General features: G+C 43.2%; 1 long non-coding RNA gene across 3 annotated transcripts; it reads right to left on the reverse strand.

Moving 5' to 3' along the window:
• Positions 1–1,909: 1,909 nt before the first annotated feature.
• On the reverse strand, positions 1,910–15,837 carry LOC310671043. Of its 3 annotated transcripts, none has more exons than XR_014507703.1 (4): positions 15,696–15,837; positions 11,708–11,800; positions 7,307–7,435; positions 1,910–2,176 (listed from the first exon to the last, which is right to left on the reverse strand). It is a non-coding gene; the product is annotated as an uncharacterized lncRNA (long non-coding RNA). The 3 variants fall into 3 exon arrangements; XR_014507704.1 differs by lacking the exon at positions 1,910–2,176 and adding an exon at positions 2,514–4,269; XR_014507705.1 differs by lacking the exon at positions 1,910–2,176 and adding an exon at positions 5,573–6,320.
• Positions 15,838–15,888: the final 51 nt, after the last annotated feature.

Genomic DNA, 15,888 nt, shown 5'->3' on the forward strand with positions numbered 1-15,888 from the left:
TGGTCAAGAAGGTGGTTTCTGCATGTGCTGTAGAGGGAAGTGAGGGGCAGATGGGGCTTGTCAGCCTGGGAAGGTAGCCCATCTAGGAGAAGGAAAACTCTGGTCCAAAACTCTGCTGCCTTGCATGATATCTTTGGGAGAAGAAAAGGCTAAAAAGTAAACCTCACACAAATCCAGAGTGGCGTCTCAAAGAGAGTTGGATGGTGCCTTGTATGCCTCCCTCTGGCAACCCCTGCAACCAAGCTGATGCCAAACATATTGTTCTGCTGTCCTTTGGACCAAATCACCTAGGCTGTCTGGGAAGCCCAGGACCTCCACACACACTGCCCAGGCTTGCACTTCGGTGCTGCTAAGGCAGCAATTTGACTTCACTGCCAGAGGCTGACTTCATTGTCTCTTGAGACAGACAGATGCCATTGGAAGGACCGTAGCTCAGTGCAGGAGCACACAGAAGATGCCTGGTTCAACTCCATAGGTAGTGCTGGGAAAGACTCTTGCTTGAAATGCTGGACAGCTGCTGCCAGTCAGGGCAGACTAGATGGGCCAGTGGAGGCTGGTTCTTGAGGGCGCAGTGGGTGCTGCCCCACCACCCTCTGTCTGCCCTTAGCCAGCCCCCATCCGCCTGCCTTACAACCCGTCAGCAAGAAGCTCTGCCTACCTTTGACTCTCCACCTACTGTTGGCCTCCTTGCCTTCTGCCCTACCAGTCTCAATAGGCACCAGCCCCCACTGAGCGTAAGGCAGCTTACCCAGCAGGGTGGGAGAATTACTGACTGGCAATTCCAGCCAGCGACAGCATTGTTCAAACCTCTTCTATTAGAACTGCAGCTCATTCTGCCTTCCCAGCTCGCCCAATGACAATCTGCTGCTCGCACACCGACAGGCTGCTGAAATGACAGCTCAGGATTTCACACGCGGGTGCACCGTAGTCACAGGGGAGTTCCTTTTTTTTATTCCCGTTCCACTATTAGGTTTCAAACTTCCCCACTGAGTGGATATCCTCAAGCCATGCTAGGTATGCTTAGTTATGCATTGAACTTACAGAGTGGAACTAATCCAGCAATTCGGCTTCAGATACAGAACAAAGGGAAATAAGCCCAGTATCAGGTGAATGTTCAAGGCTTTGCAAAGCAAAGGCGAAACAGAGTTCTAACCACACACACTTTGCCTATCTGCAAGCAGCTCAGCTAACAGGGTAGGTGATCAGGACTGTGCCACAGCTGTCCTATGTTCAGTTTGGTGCCCTTTCTAAATGTTAGGAACCTTTTCCTCTGTAGCTACTATATATTTTGGAAATAGGTTTGTCTGTTTGTCAGTCTGTTCTCCATTGGCTTGTCCACCTCTTGAGATATTGTCATCTAGCTTCCCAAACCAAAGTCGCAGCAGCAGATGTTGACATTTGGATGCCGGGCGCCATTTTGAATCAATATGGTGGACCAAAACATGACTTTGGTTTGACATTGCCTGGCTTTTGGCGTGATAGGTCCAAGCTGGTATATCACACTATATATATATTTTAAAATCACAATATTTTATGGTTTCTGCAAACACCTAGGCGGAGCTGGGGACTCCCTGCTGATTTAATAATACAACAGAGTTGCCTAAAAGATGAGGAGATGGAAACCCTCTCCAGGCATTATCAATACAGGGAAAGAAACACACGTGGGGGGCAGCAGCAAGGATGACTGTGGTAACTCTACCTCATGCCTTTTTATTATTATTTACTGAAATGATTTATATGCCGCTTAACTACAACAGCCTCTGAGCAGTCTATTAAGATATGATACAAAAAAATAAAAATAAGTTAAAACTTTAAAATCAAACTCCCTGGAATAATAATTTTATGTCTTCCATAGGCACCAGAAGTGCAACCAGAAGGGGGCCTGTCTGAGCTCAGCTAGAAGGCAGCTCCCTTAAATTGAGCCCCCAAGTCTAAAGACATGGCTCCTGGTGGATCCAAACCATCAATCCCAACCATGACTGCCTTGAAGACTTCAGTGACCTGGGCAGGGATATTTCTGTTTGTTAGGGGCTCCCCGTGTGGTTTGGAACCCTGCTAAGAAAGACTGCCTACTTCACCCACTCAGCTGCCCTAAGATGGAAGGCAATGGAAGCACCTCCCTCTCACTCCTGCTCACGTGTTGCCTTCCTCACACCTCGAAGAGAGTGTGCTTGTTCTGGAGGATGAATCCGCACATGGATATAAAAGCTTATTTATATGCCACTTTTGCACAGCGAACTCTGCCCAAGCAAAGTCACATCAGAAGGAGCACAGGAAACTGCCTTACAGCGAGTCAGTTCAGGGGTCCCTCCCATCTATTCCCAATCCATATCTCTTTCATTTGCCTTACCCGTAAATCCTTTTTTCCCCTGTTTCCCCATTAATCTGCATGAAAATTGCACACAATAGTCCATATTTAATACAAATTTAAAACATGCTTTTCTAAGTGTTTTCACTCTATTATCATCATCATCATCATCATCATCATCATTATTTTACACATTGTATTTTTTTTGTGGGAGGCTGAAAAATCCACTTGAACATCTGGGAAGTGTGACAGTCATGGAAAATTAGGCATTAATCTGGGAGGTGCAGATCAGATCAGCTGGAATTCGCCAAGATAAAGTTCTTCAAACATCCAGGTGCTGGTGTCTTTGGAGGACACCTGAGAGCTGTGCTACTTTCCCCCTGTCCAGGAGTACCCTGTGGAAAGTTCCATTATACAAGCATAAATCCTTGCACTGACAGGATGCATTATTTTGATAATGCCCTGAGTTTCTATTCCCCATAGCTTCAGTGGGAGGGAAAAGACCACTTTAAACCTTAAAATATATGCAGCTTTTAGAGAACCTGTGCTTGTAGCATCCCTGCCCGTTCCCCCCTAATTAAAGATAAATATACAATTGTTTTCTCATTGTACAATCTGCAGTGCCTTTGAAGCAGCAGAACCAGTCTGACCGCACGCACAAGTCAAGGAGGCTTTCTACAGAAGAAAGCACACCCATATTTAGTCTCCTTTCAAATCAAGTCTGAAATCCATTTTGAAGATAATCCTTTCCAGATTGTACAAAACCTGGGTTTTATTCTTAGTGCTGAAATAGCACGGTTTCAGAGGTTGCATTTGCTCATTTGGGTGGCTCCTCCTTTAAACTAGTGGTGGAAATGCATAAAACCAATGAAAGTCGACTGTGCACATAAAGGAAATGTAGACCCTATAAAATAAACAATGCCTCTTCTTCTTCTTCATCACCACAGCATCATCTGAAGGCTATGGGCACCGTGTTAAAAAATTGCCTGCTGAATGCAATCCCTATGACATAATCAATAATCACATAAAATGTCTTGGCAAAAGCTATTTCAATAACTTCATCAGCTGGCTTTTTGATGCCCTACTGATCCAAATTCAACCCCTGTGGGAAACCCTAGGAGTTGAGCCAGACATGGATTTGGCTAGAGGCAGTGGAATAAAATGGAATGAGGAAATAAAGTAATTTAATTGCTTTGGCTTTCCAGCTCAGGAGATCTGTATTTAAGCCACAACCAAGGCACTCATTTTCCCCCTCTGTGGATTCCCCACTGCAAATGCAGAGCAAATATCTTGTCGGTCTGTACTGCAGTCTATGGTGCTGCTATTTTTAGAAAATGTTGCTTGGCTTGACTTATGGCTAGTAGTGACTGGTGTGTAAAATTGGCTCTTTCAGATCAGCTTGCCCCAGCATGTCACTGGATCCTAGGGTCTGTCCTGTTTATTGAGCATTCATCCTGATTTGCTTGCACAAAGCTTACACGGATGTTAGATGATATCCAGTTTTTTATTGAGCGTTCATTTGTTTGTGGGAGTTATATAGCCATGAGCATTGATCTTGATATGTTTGCGGGGTGTTTATGCATCTTCCCATAAAATATTCATTCATCCCACACTCTTCAGTGCCTTTCCTAACTGCAAAAAGTCCTTTTAAAAAGTGGGTTTGTTCTAGGATGACAGAGCACTTTAATCCACTTTAATTGTGCAATGCTAAATTTCCAGCATGCCCTTGAATATCCTCCTGAAAATAGTGACAGCCTGGAAACACACCTAATTTTCTAGAACTGGAAAGTCATTTTTTCACAGGTTCATTGTGGACCACAGATCTGCGTCAGAGAATATACACCTCTGATGCAATTCAACAAAACCTAGAAACATCTCTCTGTAAAGCTAGCTTATTTCCAGATGCTTCAATTTTCCCCAGGATATGTTGGCATGGGTTGGTTTTCGTCATTTTCACAGGTCTGCAAAAACAGACACAAAAAAACAAAGAAAAACAAATGTGTGTGAGAAAATGATGGCAAAAACAATTTTGCTGAATTCTAATAACTCCTGCAGATAAATCAGTGAGAATTACAATGCAATCCTGGGCACGTTCACTTGGAAGTAAGGCCCACTGTTGTTCAGTGTTAAGTATGCACTGTTCATTTTCTTCCTTTCCTCTGTCTTCTGAATGGTCTTCCACTCATGTGTCTCAAAAGCTTCTGCTTTGGAATCAGTGACTTCATTTTGCATTTAAGTCTCAAGTGGCAGATTTGTGAAGGCGCTCAGTTGTGTGAAGCATCAGAAAGAGGTGGTGATACAATGAAAGCTGCTTATCTTCTCCTTTGATCCAAGGGAAAGGGGGGGAAACGGCAGAGATGGGAGCAGGCCAGGCCACTCAACTAAAGGCTACAATTACTATAGCAACCTATGATGGGTGATGAGGGGTTGTGGTAGTGGAATGTAGGATCGTCTTGTTAGAGGCGTGTGGTGGGAAGGATATCTGCCAAATAAGAAATGAATTTTTGATTCCAGCACAACGCAACTACTGAGAATTTCTAACCATGCTTGATCAGCCACCACCCACTCTGACAGCAAAGTGCATCAGCAAATGGAAATGAAATTCCTTGATTCAGCATCTGACCTCTTAGCACCAACGTGCCACTTTAAAAATTCATCAATGCACTCCTTGGAGATCCTTCTTGAAAGGAAGATTGCCAAACATGAGATTTGCACTTCTTCACACTTGTCAGATCCACCTTGCTGGGTCATTGGCTGTGAGCTTATATGTCAGACTTGTCCATTTGCCCCCTTTTTTAAAAATTAATATCAGTGAAAATGGTAAGTCTCTGATCTCTTGGGCAGACCTTGTCATGTGAAGCTAGCAAGGCAGGAGTGCTGTTGTGCCCTTCACTTTCTTATCAGTCATACCTAGCTAGGATGTGTCCGTAATGCAGCATTAATGTGCATGTGGGTCCCACAGATTCCATTTTTTTCTGTGTGCGCTTTTGTCCATGTAAAAGCACTTTTCATTCTATACTTCCGAAATCTATTTCACTGCTTCCCATCCACTAGTGGGCAGTGCTTGACGGGATGGATGGATCTATGCAGCACAGTCTTATCCCCTTCCCTCTGTGATTCCTTCCTTGCCTTTCAATCAATGTCAACCAGACAATGATGATCACCGGAAACCAAAATAGTTAAGAGTGATCAATTAAACAAGGCAGGGTTGGTGGTAGGTAGCACAAGCATCCTGGCATTGGCAAGATGACACATGTAAGAAAATACGATTAAAAGTGAAAATTTTATTTAAGCCACAATTGTCCGATAAATTGAAATTCAAGGAGAAACTCCAGCAGGAAGTGAACAAATTACCATTTATGGGGCAATTAAGTAATGTTACCTGCAGGTTGAATCGAGATTACAGTTTTAACAAAATAAAAATAAAAAATAGCACATGTTAATTAGGGTATCAGTGCCAGGATTTGTCATCACCAATGCTGTGGCCCTTGCTAACTGATCACTGTAATTATTTAGCATCGCTGCCTGTTTTTTTTGCACTTCATTTCCTTCTGAACTTGCTCCTCTGTGTTCCCACCCACCAGAACACCATATGTGTGTCTTCTTGCACATTCAGGATTACTTCATGTGCCGGATGAAATGGACTGTGGTTCATGAAAACTTATGCCATAATAAATCTGCTTGTCTTGAGGGTGCCACATGAATATTTGTTTTTGCTGCAACAGACTAACATGGCTAACCTTTTGGAAACTGTTCTTTTTAAACAAGCGTTTGATGTTTAATTGATTCTCTGTGTGGGCTGGTTGACGGTTCTTAGATGTAGCCAGCTTATTACGAATGTTACATCATTTTTTTTTAAAGTCCATCTATTTGATGCACTTACGGCTTTTATTAAGTTACTTTTTATGACTGCAAGCAGCTTTGAAGACAGGGGGACAGAAAAGTTGTCATATACACAGCCAAATCCAAATATATTTTCAAGTCAGGCTGCTTCTATGGGAAATGAGGAGAGCTGTAAAAAAAGCAAACCACGGCCACGTCCATGTCAGAAGCATTATACCACTTTAAACAGCCACGGCTTCCTCCAAAGAAATCTGGGAGCTGTAGTGTGTTAAGGATGCTGAGATTTGTTAGGTGATCCCTATTCCCAGCACAGACCTACACAGGGCTAGCCCACCCATGAGGTTTAACAATCACGCTCTCTTCCTAAGGAACTCTGGGAACTGTAGCTCAGTGAGAAGAATAGGGGACTCTAAACAACTCTCAGCACCCCTAAGAAACTGTACTTCCCAGGATCCTTTGGGACTGTCTACTGCCTTAAATGTATGGTGTGGGTATGGCCCATCACTTATAATAATAATAATTTTTTATTTACACCCCGCCCTCCCCAGCCAAGGCAGGGCTCGGAGCGGCTTACAAGCAATAATAAAAACAAGACTCCCAAAACCAGGACGGAAACTGGACTGAAATGGATCTAATGCCGATGTTTCCTCCAGAAACCTACCAAGCTGTTCAGCAACTGCTCTCTCAATTACCTTACCCAGGTATGGAAGATTTGAAACTGGGCAGTAATTGGATAGGTCTAAGTTTTCTTTAAGAGTAGACACACCACTGCTTCCTTCAGTTCCCATGGGAATGTCCCCGTGTCAAGGGACAAATTGATAATTTCAACCAGGGGGGTCCGCGCAACATCTGGACACTCCCTAATTAGCCAAGACGGGCACGGATCAAGGAGGCAGGTGGTGGGCCTATCAACTTGGAGGAATCTATCCACATCAGTAGGGAGTATCCGATCGAAATGGTCCAACACTGGACCTGAAGTCAGTCGAGGGGCCTCCAGTTCAGTCACTGTATCTAAATTGGCAGGGAGGTCACGGCGGAGCAACAGGACTTTTCTCCTGCCTTATGGGGCAGGGATGCAGCCAAATCAATTTTGTTGCATTGAACATTACATTACACATTGAAGTACATTACATTAGACAAAAGAGTATGTCTCACCTAATTCAATACAAGGATCCAACCATGAGTCTGGAATCAGATTATAAAAACATAAGAGGATTCCTGCTGCATCAGACCAAAGGCTCCAAGGATTTCTGCACCCTGTTCTTATGGATGCTCGTGGGAAGTCTGAAAGGAGGATATAACGGAATGGCAAATGGCATTCCGTTTGGAATTCAGTGAGAATGTGAACTTGCCGAAGCAGAAGATTCCAGCAACAAAGATTAAGGCCACCAAGGTTTATTATCATTAAGAAGCTTGTCCTTCTATTTGATGGTATTTTCTGAATGTTTTCCCCCTGCATCTGTGCTGAAAACAGGAGTATGTATATAAAATTTGGATCATGTCTTTCTTTTCTTTTCAAAAAGCACGACACTGGCCTCTTAATATTTAAAAAGGACATGCAAAATATGATCCAGATGTCACTGGCTTATGGCCATTTTATCCTGCCATTTTAGATTTGGAAAACTTTATTTGACTAGGAACAAAAGCTAAATCCCACTGCTCATTTCCATAAAACGCCTGAGCTTAGAGGATATGAAAGGATTCCACCCAAAAGGATTTGAAAGAATTCTGCCCAAAGAGGAGTTCAAGAGCCTTGGTATAAAGAACTACTCACAGGGTTTAAGGTAAAGGGATGTGCCAGGATTTTGATAAGAGGGGAATCATATGAAGTGAGTTGATTTTTCAAATTGCTAATTACCATCTATGCAGAGGACTGTGGCCCTGGATAAAGGCATAGTATTTGAAACATGATGTGTCTAGCTTCACAAAATGCTGCTTTTTATTTTGGTGGGGGTAGAATGGCACTGAAGGGTTGGAAAACAACCCTGCTCTGCAGGAATATTTGCAAATAATCACCAAACTATTCTTTCACTGTAGAATCATAGAATTGTAGAGTTGGGAGGGACCCCGAGGGTCATCTAGTCCAACCCCCTGCAAGGCAGGAATCAAAAGCATCCATAACAGATGGCCATGGAAACTCTGATAATACCTCCAATGGAGAGTTTACTACCTCCCAAGGGAGTCGATTCCACTGCTGAACAGCTCTCTACTGTCTGAAAGTTCTTCCTGATGTTTCGTCAGAACCTCCTTTCTTGTGACTGAAGCCATTGCTTTGAATCCTACCATCCGGAGCAGGAGAAAACAAGCTTGTTCCATCTTCCATGTGACAGCCCTTTGGATATTTGAAAATGGCTATCATATCTCCGCTCAGTTTCCTCTTTTCCAGGATAAACATACCCAGCTCTCTTGACTGCAAATGGTATTAGTTATGCAGATGTGGTCTTAAGAGAACAAAATTTACACATCTTGAGGTCACGCGCATGTGTGCGAGTGTGAGTTGGAACGTGTGGCTGGGGGTGGGCTGTCTTCCCAAAACAACAAATGGTTCCAATAAAAAATGCCCCTCCTGTTAAGGACGGGGCTTCTTTTCCTTGACATTAGCAGCACTCTTGCCCATCAGGGGTTCTTGTTTCCAACAGCTTGCCTCAGCGAGATCAAATCCAGTGGGCAGCATGTGGTAATCAGAAATGGCAACCTGGCTATCTGCCCCATTAATTACCCCCTGCCATTCTTTGGTCGATTCTGATGTGACATGCTTTGCGCTCAGTGTGAAAAGATTAATTTGCTTTCAAGGGCAACTGCCCGCCAGTGATCTCTCTTCTTTGCTTTTCCCTGATCAAGTTAACCGCCAATAATGAACAGCATCAACTCAAGGATACTTCAAGAAACACACACACACAAAACACCCTGACCAAAGTGTTGCACAGAGCGAGTCCTTAAATATGAAGCTGGCTAATTAAATCTATGTATCAGTGTATTTAATTACCGTAGTGCTACTTAATGGACACGTCTCCCAAAGATAGTGTTCCTGCAGTAAATGACACACTTCATCTGCTTTTGAAAGATTGAACAATGGCAAATTATTCAAGGCTTCTGCTCTTCTTCGTCTCGACAGCGTAAAGGGTGAGGCATATCAGGCTTCGGGGCTGGCTGAGATCTGTCAAATATTGCGATTGAGGTTGCAGTTCAGCCACATTCACTATTAGAATGAGCAGTGATGTGGTGTCCTGTACTGGCTGGGAGGGTGGTGTTCTGCGTGGAGGTAATGTTGTGAGGACTCCCATGTCACAGAACACCTCCTGGTGAAAGCAGCTGTCACTGTGATGATTAGACCCTGGGGAGCTGGTTTGCCAGTTACGACAGTCTGCCTTAAAGATCCACAAATAGATGTGGATCTTGAAAATAAATATTTGATGTACACTTCTGTTGAGGCCACCATTCTGTGTGCTAGAGCAGGATTGGAGCCGTTCTCTGTAAAATGTATACCTACAATGTATTTTATTTATGCTTATGTTTTTAAATATGCTACAAATCACTTGGAGAACTGTATGGAACAAGCAACTAACAAGCCTAAATAACAGCAGGAATAATAATTTATTTCCCTTCTAGTTTCTTTACAATGTAATGAAGTAAACTTCTTGAAACCAAGTTCTTCCACCTGTTGATATCTGAGAGGCTCAATGAATGTGGGAGTGAATTATGTGCTTTGTGCTGACTTCCCTTGACTGGCCTCAGGGCATGATCTTGGAAAGATTCCAATTCAATTTTAGCTTGTCCTGGATCCTTACACTGCCAGAAAGGTAAGGTGCTAGTAAATATTAGCATTTAGCACATCATGGCTATGTTTCCTGAGGCAGCAGCTGAGGACTACTGAAAGAACCTCCTTGCAAAAATAGTTCTCTGCTTCTGCCAGCAGTAAAGATATCCCAAGCTCAGCAAACCATCAAACAAAGCATTTGACCATATCATCATGATTGTTGGCTTGAGACCGTAACAGTAAGTCTTGGGTATCAAAGCAGTGCCAAGGTTAGTTTTGTTTGACCATCTAAAAAAGATCCCACCTCCTCCTAGGATGTTGTTGTTGTTTAGTCGTTTAGTCATGTCCGACTCTTCGTGACCCCATGGACCAGAGCATGCCAGGCACTCCTGTCTTCCACTGCCTCCTGCAGTTTGGTCAGACTCATGTTTGTAGCTTCGAGAACACTGTCCAACCATCTCGTCCTCCTCCGTCATCCCCTTCTCCTTGTGCCCTCAATCTTTCCCAACATCAGGGTCTTTTCCAGGGAGTCTTCTCTTCTCATGAGGTGGCCAAAGTATTGGAGCCTCAGCTTCACGATCTGTCCTTCCAGTGAGCACTCAGGGCTGATTTCCTTCAGAATGGAGAGGTTTGATCTTCTTGCAGTCCAGGGGACTCTCAAGAGTCTCCTCCAGCACCATAGCAAAAGCCTCCGACTTACATTTTACTTACGTTTCCACACGCAGAAGAATGTATTATCTTATTAAAACTATGTAAACTTGTGGACTTGACAAATATATCATGTGTGTGTGTGTATATATATATTCTCACACACACATATAATATATACATGTCATATATATGTCATATATATGTATACATAAATTAATAATGGTTAAATGCCCTGAGATCCTGGAATGAAGAGCGGTGTATACAAATTTAACCAAGCTCAGCGCGCCCAGCCTTCGGCATGCAGGCAACTCTCTGCAAGCCGCGGGAACCCGGCGCAGGCTCCCATGGCTTACGGAGTTCTGCACGAAGCCTTGAGAGCGAGAGGGGAAAGCCTGCATTCGCCCCATAGGACGCACACACATTTCCCTTTCATTTTTGGAGGGGGAAAAGTGCGTCCTATGGGGCAAAAAATACGGTAATTGCAAAGTGAACCAAACGGATGCCATTATTTAAATCATGTAGGCAATATTAGGGTGGAGCGCCTCCCAGACTTATAAGCTAGCTGCCATCCTGCCAACATTATTCATTTTGTACATGTTTGTTTATTACTAGATTCCTTACCCGCCCTGCATCATGAGGTAGCAGGGCAGGTTACAGTAATTTTAAAACACAATATTAAAGACAGATTACAATTAAGAGAATAAGGTCAGTCCTAAAATATATACTGATCTTGGTGATTTATACAAAGTATTGGTAAAATTCCAATTCATCAGGACAGCAGCCTCAACAAGCACACAGGTCACCTGGCCAGTCTTCCCCACTATGATAAGCTGCATTTTATTTATGTTCATAGTATTTCTTAGTTTGCATCCTTCCTCTAACATTTTCATGCATTTTCATTGCAAGTCTCTGCCCTTCTTTGTCCACTTTTATTTTGCAGCCATGTAAAGAGGCCACCCTAGCCATTGATGATAGATGGCCCTACAGAGTAAGGTGCAGATAAAAATCAAGTTGGTGGTTATAATTCCCCGCCCCATCCCCTTGCATCCAAGTCAGAAGCGTTACAAAGGAAATCTACCGTGAGAAGAAAAGTTTCCTTTCTGAAAGACAAGATTAAATTATCCATATCTGTATTAGACAACACTCACCATTTCATTGCTTCATTTTGCACACTAATCCAGCCAGCCTCTGCAGCAGGAGATAGGAAACAGTGAGGGCTTCAGGGAAGCAGGACCCGCCGGCTGAGAAGGACAAATATCCAAGAATGTCATTTGCTACAAGGTAGGAGTTGTAGGTATTCTTCCTCCACTTTCATTTTTATACAGCGCTGGTCAATTTCACAGCCCATAGCAATGCTGAATGGGGAAATTGGAAACCAGCAGAATCGATTTGCAGAAGTGAGGTTCTATTTTCTTTTACAGCTCTCTCATCAGAGTTGCTATCATTCCCGTGTTATGTGGTATTATTATCGAAAAGAAGCCTGGGCATTGCTGATAATTGCTAAGAGAGGCTGAAGCCGTCCTCTTAAAGTAAAAATGGAACCACATTGCCACACTCCCCAAAGGTGCTGGTTCTGAATGTTTCTTTAGGTTGTCAATAATACATTGGAAGGGTCAGTGCTTAAGGTTCTCACATCAGGAGCCTGTCTGATACTGGCACGCACCTGGAAGCCTCTCCTGCTAAAAATGGAGGTGTGCTAATAATGGAGTTACCCAAGAACTAGGGCAAGGCACTCTACAGATGCGCAAGGGCATCCCATCTTTGGCATTCTTTCATGTGCTAGATTTAAGCATTTATTTTTAAAATGTGTTAGTGGGATTTCTGTTGGGCATGAACTGAGGCAATGTACAATTAACAGCAAGTTTTTAAAAATAGTTTTGAATACATAAAACAAAAGAGAAACAAAAATATAGCTAAATGAGCATAGAAAGGCACAGCATGCTGCTTTCTCACCAAATGCTTCTGGGAAGCCCATCATCAAGAGCATGAATGCGTCAGACATCTCTCCCGCCCCCATGTTGCCGGCTAGCAACCAATCCTCCTTGCGGGGTCAGCAAATCTCCCCCCACCTGCCCCAGTCAAAGTACAGAATACCAGATTAGTTATTCTAGTGTTTTCACATGAGTAGAATGTGTGCTTTTATTTAAAATGCATCTCTGGGTTATTTGTGGGGCATAGGAATTCGTTCATTTTTTTCTTCAAAATATAGTCTGGCCCCCCACAATGTCTAAGGGACAGTGGACCGGCCCCCTGCTGAAAAAGTCTGCTGACCCCTGTTCTAAGATGTCGAGCCAATGTTAACACAGTAGGGTGCTGGCTCAAAAAGAGGCATTTTCTACTGTTGTCTCTATACCTACCTCTGCCATATGTGAAGTAGCAACTACCAGTCACTTCAGATGTCTTGTGAAGACATACCTTTTTGCCCAGACTTTCCCTAACCCATAAGACTATACCCTGCTTTATGTGTTTAAATCTTCTGATTCTCTTTTAGTTCTATTTATTTGCTTTTATGTGTTATTACGCAGGTGGTGCTGTGGGTTAAACCACAGAGCCTAGGGCTTGCCGATCAGAAGGTCAGCGGTTTGAATCCCCGCGACGGGGTGAGCTCCTGTTGCTCAGCCCCTGCTCCTGCCAACTTAGCAGTTTGAAAGCACGTCAAAGTGCAAGTAAATAGGTACCGCTCCAGCGGGAAGGTAAACGGCGTTTCCGTGCACTGCTCTGGTTCACCAGAAGCGGCTTAGTTATGCTGGCCACATGACCAGGAAGCCGTACGCCAGCTCCCTTGGCCATTAAAGCGAGATGAGCGCCGCAACCCTAGAGTCGTCCCTTTACCTTTTTATATGGCTATTTTAATGGGTTTTGGTTGTGTTTTTGTTCTTTTAATACTGTGATGATATATTTTTTGTTTTTTAGACTGTACTCCACTTAGAGATTTTGGGAACATTAAGCAGTTTATAAATGCTTTAAAATAACCAAACTTATTTACAGCTGCTATACACAACAAAAGCAGGATGAAAAGAAACAAAGAAGCCCTCAAACATTTGTGGTATGAAAAGCTATAGGATTTCAGCAGGAAGTTACAGGACATGCACCAATTGGAAATGAAATGATCCCGAAGCTTTTGCAGACCCAAACAGTATTAAAAGTAGGATCACAAATAACTACCCTCATAACCTCATGAGCACAAATCATCATAGATACACAGTAAAAAGGATGCCTGAAGGGGCCCTGAGACACACTGTTTATTATTGAAATAAATTATATTTTATTTATATCTGAAAGTTTCAAAGCACAGTAGATCCTCACAGCATCTGGTTAAACTGAAATACAGGCCACATGCAGCTGAATCCTATGCATGTTTATCAGGAAGAAAATTCTACTGTGTTGAATAGGGCTTATTCTCAGTTAAGAATGCAGGTCAGTCCTGATAATTTTAATGCGTGAGCAGAGATCTAGAAAAGGGAGCCTTTGGGGCCTAGCTTTATTTTTACATATTTATTTTACAAAATGTATATTTAACTTGACTAGTGTTTTTTTTTAAGAAAGCCTCAAAGCCGTTTACAAAAAGAACAGAACATCTTTTTTTTTTACCAGTTAAAAACAGATATTTAAACACGCACAAAATTAATTAAAATCAACGGATAAGCTAAAAACCAGTTTAAAATACAGGTCAACATCACATATGTCTGGATTGGCTTGCCTAAACCAAAGTGATTTTAGGATCATAGAATTGTAGAGTTGGAAGGTACCCTGAGGATCATCCAGTCCAACCGGTTGCAATGCAGGAATGTGCAACTGTCCCATGGGGGATTAAACCTGCAACCTTGGCATTACTAGCACTACGCTCTAACTGACTGAGGTGCTGGAAAGCGTGCAGCGAAGGTGCCTGCCTGATGTCAAACAGAACCAAATCCTCAAAGGACGAGTAGGATGCAGCACCTGCAGCAGGTATGTAAAACTTTGTGACATAACAGCCTCCCATCCGATGTCAAAGAAATAAACAACTATCTGACGTTTAGAAGACATCTGAAGGCAGCCCTGCTATTATGCTAAAGGAAAAAGAACACTGCATTGAAAACAATCCCTATTTTCTCCTAGGACTCTTGATGCACTCAACTCACTAGCAGAAATAATAACAATAACAACAATAATAAAAAAATATTTATACCCCGCCCATCTGGCTGGGTTTCCCCAGCCACTCTGGGCAGCTTCCAACAAAATATAAAAAACAGAATAAAACACCACACATTAAAACTTCCCTAAACAGGGCTGCCTTCAGATGTCTTCTAAACATCAGATAGTTGTTTATTTCTTTGACATCCAGATGGGAGGCCGTTCCACAGAGCGGGCGCCACTACTGAGAAGGCCCTCTGCCTGGTACCCCGTAACTTGGCTTCTTGAAGTGAGGGAACCACCAGAAAGCCCTTGGAGTTGGACCTCAGTGTCTGGGCTGAGAGATGGAGGTGGAGAAAACCTTCATTGTTGTTGTTGTTGTTTAGTCGTTCAGTCGTGTCCGACTCTTTGTGACCCCATGGACCAGAGCATGCCAGGCACTCTTGTCTTCTACTGCCTCCCGCAGTTTGGTCAAACTCATGCTGGTAGCTTCGAGAACACTATCCAACCATCTCGTCCTCTGTCGTCCCCTTCTCCTTGTGCCCTCCATCCTTCCCAGCATCAGGGTCTTTTCCAGGGAGTCTTCTCTTCTCATGAGGTGGCCAAAGTATTGGAGCCTCAGCTTCAGGATCTGTCCTTCCAGTGAGCACTCAGGGCTGATTTCCTTCAGAATGGATAGGTTTGATCTTCTTGCAGTCCATAGGACTCTCAAGAGTCTCCTCCAGCACCATAGCAAAAGCTTCCGACTTACATTTTACTTACGTTTCCACACGCAGAAGAATATATTATCTTATTAAAACTATGTAAACTTGTGGACTTGACAAATATATTGTGTGTGTGTGTACATATATATATTCTCACTCACACATATAATATATAATATAATATATACATGTCATATATATGTATACATAAATTAATAATGGCGAAATGCCCTGAGATCCTGGAATGAAGGGCGGTGTATACAAATTTAACCAATAAAACAAAATTAATACGAACGGCAGCAATAATAAACCACCGCACCCTTTGATCCAAAGCACCAGCCCTGGCCGAAGCACATATACCGGGCCACTCAAGTCATCCACCGCGACCTCTGTGGATTATCTCTTCAGAGCAACAAGCCACCCGCTTGGCGAAGAACCGCGCGCTCCCTTCAGAACTACGATTCCCGAGGTGCACTTCGCGGGAGTCCCGATGCTCCGACTGGGGCGGAAAG

This window comes from Podarcis tiliguerta (assembly GCF_965153285.1).
Source record: "Podarcis tiliguerta genome assembly, chromosome: 2".
Taxonomy (NCBI): Eukaryota; Metazoa; Chordata; class Lepidosauria; order Squamata; family Lacertidae; genus Podarcis; species Podarcis tiliguerta.